At 44.3% G+C, this 8,729-nt stretch overlaps 1 pseudogene; it reads right to left on the minus strand.

The window, feature by feature from the left end:
* Window positions 1-642: 642 nt before the first annotated feature.
* On the minus strand, window positions 643-1,077 carry LOC138816178 (large ribosomal subunit protein uL24-like; annotated as a pseudogene).
* Window positions 1,078-8,729: the final 7,652 nt, after the last annotated feature.

Here is an 8,729-nt window from a genome sequence, read left to right on the forward strand (position 1 = left end):
TTCTTTGGGTCTATGACTCATCTTCTCTTTCAGAATTACTTTAAGTGTAGGAAAATCAATGTAGAATGATGAAAGGGATGACATTGATCATGGTGCATTGTATTTATAAACTGACACATTAAATTCAAACTCCTTTGAACAACTACTTAAAGATAACTTTTTTTAAAATGAGGGAAGGGGAGAAAAACTAACACAAGCACCAACATAGGCATTGATGGCTCATGCCTATAGTTCTAGCTACTCAGGAGGCTGAGGATTGAGGTTTGAAGTTAGCTTGGTCAGACAAATCCATAAGACTCTTATACCAATTAACCAGAAAAAAAATCTGGAAGTGGCTCAGGTTGTAGAGCACTAACCTTAAATGTAAATGATGAGTAAGAGTGCAAGCACCTGAGATAAAGTACCAATACCCCTACCTCCCAACACACACAGAAAAAGAAGAAGAAGGAGGAGGAGGAAGTGGTGGTATAACAGTATGGGTATGGAGAAAATAATCATATTCATAGCTGGCATTTTTTCATTTCAATGTATTTCTAATTTTTCTGTACACATATTTTAATCTATGCTGCATTCATATAATGTTGTATCTGATTTTTTTCATTTAACAAGTTTTTTAAAATGAAAATTGTATACAAGATTATTTCATTCCTGTATCTCCTCAATTGTTTCTTCTTGATATTTGTCCTTTTCCTTTCCTACTTGGCAGGATTTGGCTTTCTGTTCCAGGATCTTTCTGCAGTCTTTGTCCAGTTTCAGCCTGGCGATAACCACTTTTCTGGGGTGAATGCCCACGTGGACAGTGGTGCCATTGGCCTTTTCCAGCTGTACCTACTCAATCTAGATGATATACTTCTTCCTGAAACCTGGACTACTTTGCCAGTCTTCTGACCTTTATAATGTCCTTGTACAACTGTACCTCATCATCCTTCCGGATGGGCATAGATCACACATTGTATTTCTATCTCAGCTATTTGGAAAGAGGGAAAGACATAATTTTCCTGAAACTGTAGGAAGGTGCATTGAAATGCCTTTTTCAGTTCTTGCTTGGTCAGAAGTGACAAAGGGATTAAACTTCATTTTGGCTGCTCCTGCTTCAGTGATGGCCGTAAAAGGGAAGAGGTATATCTGATTTTTAATCTACACTTTCTCAAATGTGTGTGTGTGTGTGTGTGTGTGTGAGAGAGAGAGAGAGAGAGAGAGAGAGAGAGAGAGAGAGAGAGAGAGAGAGAGAGAGAGAGAGAGAGAGAGAGAGAGAGAGAGAGAGAGAGAGAGAGAGAGAAAGAGAGAGAGAGAGTTTGGGACTTGAGCTCAGGGCCTGGGCACTGCCTGTGAGCCTTTTTGTGCTCAAGACTCATGCTCTACTATTTGAGCCACAGATCCACTTCTGGTTTTTGAGTGGTTAACTGAAGATAAGAGTTTCATGGGGACTTTTCTTCCTGGACTGGCTTTAAGCCATGATCCTCAGATCTCAGCTTCCTGAGTAGGTAGGATTACAAGCTTGAGCCACTGGTGCCTGGCTTCCTAATGTACTTTATAATATGATTTTAGGTGGTTATGCACAGTTCATTACACATTTTTAGTAATCATTGTGTACAGATAGATGCACCTTGACTTATGATGGGATTATGTCTGGATAAATGTTGAAACTGTATCAATGTACTTATAACCTCCTATACATTCTAGCAGCACACTACAGAACATTTTATCTTTTGAGCATGTGGTTTGCTGTCCGTGTGGTTCTCTGCTACTCTTTTCTCATGACAGAGTATCATTCTGCATGAGGCTAATGCAAGAGAAAGATCAAAATTCAAAACATTAGAAATATGGCTTCTGCTGAATTTCTATTACTTTTGCAACATGGTAAATTCGAAGACCATCTGTATTGTCATGGTTGCAAGTGATAGAAACTCAACATTTAAAACCTTAGGAAAAATAGAGACTTTATGCTAAGGATATGGGTGCAGCTCACAGGAGCCAGGGTTGGATATGTGGCTGGATCTTGGGAACTTTGGAGCTAGAATGAGGATACTCATGTTGACTTCATTCTTTTTCTCTTCAATATGGCCTTCTGCTTTTCCTGTCCCTAGGGAAGAGTACACCCAATGATCAGGTCCTAAGCTTACATGTGCAGTCCAGTCACCCAAACAGAGGCTGGTCATTCTTCTCAGGAGCAGGTTCTATGAAAGGGGCAGGATCCAATTTTACTAATGTATGCTGTCTTAAATAACCAGGAAACTCAGGTTGGAAGGAATCATGGAAAGATAATTATTCTATGGTAAGACTTATTATTGCTTTCAAATAACGGCTTCCAGAGTAGTCCCATGAATTAACACATAAACCTTTTCCCTTAAGTTGAATTATTTTCTTTGGATCTGTTCTTCGAAGTAGAATGAATGGGTCATGAAGTTCATATGTTTTCATGATATTTGATGCTACTGCTGAATTGATTTCAAAGATTTATACAAGTTCACTCTCACCCTACCACGGGGTAGGAAAGTCATTTCATTGTACCAGTGAGCAATGGCATTACAACTTGAAATAGATTTTTTTTTACTATTTTTAATAATCGTAAAAAGACACTCTATAATTTTTATTAGCATTTTTCTGGATACTAGTAAGGCTGAAGACTTTCCCATATTTTTGGTTTATTAACATATATTCCCTTTTGTGAATTGTCTGCCTGGCTTTGCCCATTTATCTAGCAGAGTGCTCATTTCATTCAGATTTAATTGTCCCTTCCTTTTGTGAATCTCTGCCTTCCTATTGGTGCACAAATCTTGGCCAATCTTGTATTATAGTTACCTGTCTGATCTTTCTTGTTGGATAGGAGCTGCTGGTGGGCAGAGCCGGCCTGGGCACCTGGCTCACACGAAACCTTGTAAAGTGGAATGCTATGTTATAAGTATGCTCTCCAAGAACCATTGGAGTCACAATGGTTGGCACAAAAATAAAGAATTGTCTCAGTAAGGCAAAATTTACTTCTGCAGAGGGGTGTGCCATCAGCCAAAAATCTGGCAAGCAAATGCACAGAGCAGGCAGGCTGCTCCCCTATTCCTAATGTAGCAGGTCCTGCTCCTCTGCTCAGATTGGTTGAGCTCAGGTTCACAATCTGCTTGTGACTGGCTAGCTTGAATAGGGTAAAATGTATTTATGTAAGGTGACTTGGAAATAATCTCAAAATATGCTCGCATCCTCTGCTATTTCTTGCCCAGTCTGAGGTATGTCTTCTTCCATCTTGAAAAGAAACTAGTTTAAGACAAAAAAAAAACAAACCCTTTCCTTTAAAAACCTTTCAAAAACCCTTCCAAAACGCAGAGCAATTCCTCTTTGCCTTCCAGAGCTAAGCTACAGGCCAAAGCAGGAATTTTTCTGCAACACACTTTGATAGAAAAAGTTTTTCTCACAGCTAGGAGAAAGAGCAGGTGATTACACCATGCATAGGTGACTTGGCTGAGTGGAGAGGTACACAGGCAGCAAGGAGGAAGGGTATGGGCACTATTGCTGAAAATCTGCTGTGTACCTGGGTTGACAAAGCATCACAGGACAGAGGAGATGGCAGAGTTTCCCAAATGTGGCACAGCTACCAGCAAGTCTTACTTATTTAAAAGCATTCCTGGGAGCCCTATGAAGTCTAATGGGACAAGAGCACAAATCCAATGTAATCTAAAGCAGGAGTAGGCAACCTTTGAAAGTCTGGAAAGTAAGCATTGGGTCCCTGCAGGCTACATGTGATGTCTGCCCCATAGTTTTCCTTAAAATCCTCTACTCTCTTCTCTTCTCCTCTCCTCTCCTTTCCCCTCCTCTTCAATATTCTTTTTCTTTTCTTTGTAGCCCTTTAAGAATGTAAAACAAGTTGGGTGCTTTGGGCTCATGCCTGTAATGCTAACTACTCAAAAGACTAAGATCTGAGGATCAAGGTTCAAACCTAGCTCAGGCAGAAAAGTCTGTGTGACAATTATCTCCAATAAACTAGCAAAAGGCCAGAAGTAAAGGTGTGATTCAAGTGGTAGAGTACCAGCCTTGAGGGAAAAAAGCTAAGAGAGAGTGCCCTGGACCTGAGTTCAAGCCCCAGCACTGGCTCAAAATTAATTAAGTAAGTAAGTAAAATCAGTTTTTAGCTCATGGACCCTATGAAAATATCTGAAGGGTTGATTTGATCTGTAGGCTGTAGTTTGCCAACCCTGACTCACCTGTGAAATCATACAGCATCACAGACAGATGGGCTAACTCTCTCATTATTAAAGACATGGGGAAACTGAGTCACAAAGGATGGAAGCAATGTGTCCAGTTCTCTATTTGATAATTATTCTGAACGAGCACCCTTCCATCTTCTAGGATGTTGGGCTTCTGGCAGTTTCGATCTTTGCTGGGGAGAACCTAAGAGGTTGGGGGAGTGGTCAGTTCCTAGAGCAGAGACCTTCTCCATTAAGGCTGGCTCTTGTCTCTTCCAGTGTAGGAGTTTTTGGTCCATCATCTTCTGTGGAATTGGGATCAGAGCTGATCGAAGATGGAGCAGCAGCAGTCGATCAATGCTCTTGTGTGCCAGGACCCAGAACCTTGTTGCATGTAGAAAGAAGCATTTCCCTTATTACAATTGATTTTTACAGCCAAGGTGACATTCTTTTTCAACTGAATCATGGATGGGGCAGTAAATAAATTGCTTCCTAGATAATTCTGACCAAGGGCTGGGAAGGTGGCTCAGTGGTAGAGCATTTGCCTTGCATGCAAGAGGCTCTGGGTTCGATTCTTCGGCACCACATAAGCAAAAAGAAAAAAACCGGAAGTGGCGCTGTGGCTCAAGTGGTAGAGCGCTAGCCTTGAGTTGAAGAGCTGAGGGACAGCGCCCAGGTCCAGAGTTCAGGCCCCACGACCAGACCCCCCCCCCAAAAAAAAAATAATTCTGACCAAATACATACTCAGTAGCAGACAGGAGCTGAAGCTGCTGTTGCTTCTCCAGAGGCTGTGACTTGCTCAGGTACTACAGAGACAGGGCCATCTCTTCATCTCTCCCCTCATTGTGAAAGGGAGGCAGGGCATCCTCCTGTTTGGCAGCCACTGTCTCTCCAGGACTTGCCTCTGCTCCCTGCAGAGAATACCATGTGCTTAATTGTGTTTTTTCTATCTTGAACTCTTTGGTGCTCAGCTGGGATAAGAGAGAGGCAGACAGGGAGGTGTGATGGGACCTGATCTTTAGTTAAGGGCCTGAGATTCTGGTTTGCTCACTGCTGCTGCCAGCAGCAAGGCCTTGGCCTGTCTGTGCTCTCTCCGGGTCTCAATTTCCTTAGCATGTTTGTTCCTTAGCATGTTTGTTTCTGGCAGTCTGTAGTAAGGTTGAGGGCCATCAAACAGTGCTTCTGAGCCCCTGGCCACCCTCTCTGGACTCTGCCCTCCTACCTTTCTGATCTCTGTGGTCTTTTCTGTGGGCTCTCTTCCTTGGCATTCTGCCCTTTTCTTGTCAACTCAGGCCCGTGTGCCTGCTGCATTCCCTCTGGAATGCCTTCTCCCTCCTTGCAGGGTCAGTCAGCCTTACTGGCTCAGCTTGGATGTCTCTTTCCAGAAAGCCCTGCAGGGCAGGGCCAAGAACCCCACACTGAGTTCTCTCTGCCCTTCCCACGCTTGGCAGCCCAAGGATGATGTGGGTGGCAGGCAGCCCAACCTTCATTCCACTCCATGCCCTTGTGCCTGTCACAGATCTGGATGGCAGGCAAAGGAAATGGGCAGGTCTGGCAGGAGGCACAGCAGGGGTGGGGAGGGAACATGAAGATAAGCTGTGGAATGAGGAATCATATTTTCAGGAAAAGGGTGTGAGTGCTCTGCCTGCCCCTCTCCTGACCTCCTCCCTGGCTGCGTTTGCCTTGAGCACCAGGACTTAGAACTATGAACTCATCTCAGAAGCCAGCTGGCCAGCAGCCCCTCTGGATTTTTTTTTAACTAAGCCTAAGTCCTGATGGCCATGCATGGCCATTGTCATTTGTAGCCCCCTCCCTAACCCTGCCAGGGAGGCCCCGCAGTAAGATCAGGACTCCACTGGGGATGGGAACATCTTCTCAGAGGTAATAGGAATCCTGGCCCTGGAGTTTGGATTCAATTTCAGCTCTGCCTCTGACTTGTTGGGTGGTGCCGGGCAAACTCCTACCCTTTTCCCTGTATACACTGAAGAATTTGTAATGGATGACTCCTAAGACCTCTTTCAACTAAAATCCAAGGTGCTGTGCCTTACCCTGGTTATAACATTGCCTTTGGCCTTTGCTGTTGAAGGAATACATTGCCATAGATGGGAGTTGAGGCTCAAGACCATTCCAGCAATCTAGATAGAAGGATCTGGAAGCTGCCATGTGATGGCTAGAGTAACAGTACTTGGAGCCACCTCCATACCTGGGAAATGGTCCCTAAGCTCTGGTAACCAGACACTGCCACTGTCATTTTGGAAGGAGAGCTTGAATGTAGGGTTCCATTGGTGGCTGTTCTCTGATTTGGTCATAGGTATGTAAGTGAACAGGTAGTATGTATCTGTTTGTGAGGGTGTGTGAATGTGCAATTGGAGTGTGTGTGTCTATGTGTGACCATATGACACTAGGTGTGAGAGGGCATGTGTTGTGAAGGTAGAATGTGAGCGGATGTATATGCAGATATTAAGCACCGAACCTTTTGTTTAGCTTGGCTCTGATTCAAGCAAATGAAGATGGAGTGCAGCTGTATTTATGTCCACATACCTGAGCATTTGTTCATGCATGCATACATGCATGCATGTGCGTGCACAGTTTCAAGGAGCCAGCCTCAAGAAATGTCTGCCTAATGTATCCCTACCCTTGCTGTGATCCCTCAGTCCCATGCTTAGAAGTGTTAGGATGCTGGGACCTAACTCAAGGCAGATTGATAGAGCAGGTCAGAGGTCAGGGGAGCCTGGGAGTCTTCATGTCTAAGAGGCCAGGTGTTGCTGCTGCTGCTTCTGAATTCCACACCACCTCTGCAGACTGCACACCTAAACAAGGCTCTGGGCAAAGCTGGCCTGTGTGTGTGTGCGCGTGCTACTTTTGGGTTTGAATTCAAGGCCCACACTCTTCCATTTGAGCCATATCTCCATTTCTGGCTTTTTGGTGAGTAACTGGAGATAAAAGCCTCACAAACTTTCCTGCCCAGGTTTGCTTCAAACTATAATCCCCAGATCTCAGCCTCCAGCGAAGCTAGGATTATAGGTGTGAGCCACCAGTATCCAGTTGCCATGGTCTATTTTTGTAAATAGAGTTTTGTTGGCACCAGTCCAAGCTTCAGAACTTGTAGAGCCCAATGTGGAAACACAAAACTGTTTAAAATCAATAGTGAACCAAATGACATTTTAGTCAACAACAGACAGCACATGTCATACGATCCCATAAGATTATATCACCTAGTGAGTGATGTAGCCATCTTAATTTGGGAAATTTTGATGTTCACACAATGAAATCACCTAACACCCTCCCCACCATTTTCCAGAATGTATCCCCATCGTTAAGCAATGCATGACTGTAAAGAGTTCAAGGTGGCAGCAACAGGACATTAAGTTTCCAAGTTGGAGTGAATACGGGCCCTTGATCCTGTGGTATGGCATTCCAGCGCAGACCTTCCTATACTTTGGAAGTCAAAGAATAAACATTTATCTTGTTTAACATGGTATTATTGGGAGACAGGGAGTTCTCGCCTCAACAAAGGCGTGCTCTTCAGTCCTCCTGGCCAGAGCCACCGCTGCCTCTTCCTCTTCTTCTTCTTCTTTCTTCTTCTTCTTCTTCTTCTTCTTCTTCTTCTTCTTCTTCTTCTTCTTCTTCTTCTTCTTCTTCTTCTTCTTCTTCTTCTTCTTCTTCTTCTTCTTCTTCTTCTTCTTCTTCTCCTTCTCCTTCTTCTTCTTCTTCTTCTTCTTCTTCCTCTTCCTCTTCCTCTTCCTCTTCCTCTTCCTCTTCCTCTTCCTCTTCCTCTTCCTCTTCCTCTTCTTCTTCTTCTTCTTCTTCTTCTTCTTCTTCTTCTTCTTCTTCTTCTTCTTCTTCTTCCTTCCTCCTTCCTCCTCCTCCTCCTCCTTCCTCCTCCTCCTCCTCCTCCCTCCTCCTCCTCCTCCTCCTCCTCCTCCCCCTCCTCCTCCTCCTCCCCCTCCTCCTCCTCCTCCCCCTCCTCCTCCTCCTCCTCCTCCTCCTCCTCCTCCTCCTCCTCCTCCTCCTCCTTTTCTGCAATGCCACATCCCAGGGCATCTAATACTTCACTGTGCACTGTAACCTGGGAAGCTAGCCTGCAGGTAGAGCTGGAGAGTCTGTGTGACTGTCTTGTTTCCAGGCAACAGTACAACTACAGTATACTGAGTCCTCCTGTGCTCAGCTGAGAGCCTCTTGCAGACCTCAGGCCTTGAGGAAATCTCTTTTCCACCCTACTTGGCACACAATAGATGTTGACTGTATGCAAAATGACTCCTGAATAATGTGCAATTAGTATGCAAGATGCCAAGATGTTCTTCTGCAGGAAAGAAACCTGCCACTGTTTACTGTGCGTAGCGCAAATTTATTTTAACGGGGGACCCAATTTTTAGAAATACCTATTGACATTTTATGCAAATAGTACTCTGAGAAAGCTACTTTTGGGAGACTTTGGTGGAGACTGGAGCCTGAGCTGGTCTTCTAACTCAATGAGCCAATTTCCATATGGGAATCTTAAGCCTAGGGTTCTATTTGGGTGTCTGGTTCAGCAATTAGGAGAAATTGATTCAGCGT

Source organism: Dipodomys merriami, unplaced genomic scaffold (assembly GCF_024711535.1).
Source record: "Dipodomys merriami isolate MVZ:Mamm:240054 unplaced genomic scaffold, mDipMer1.0.p SCAF_11, whole genome shotgun sequence".
Classification (NCBI taxonomy): Eukaryota; Metazoa; Chordata; class Mammalia; order Rodentia; family Heteromyidae; genus Dipodomys; species Dipodomys merriami.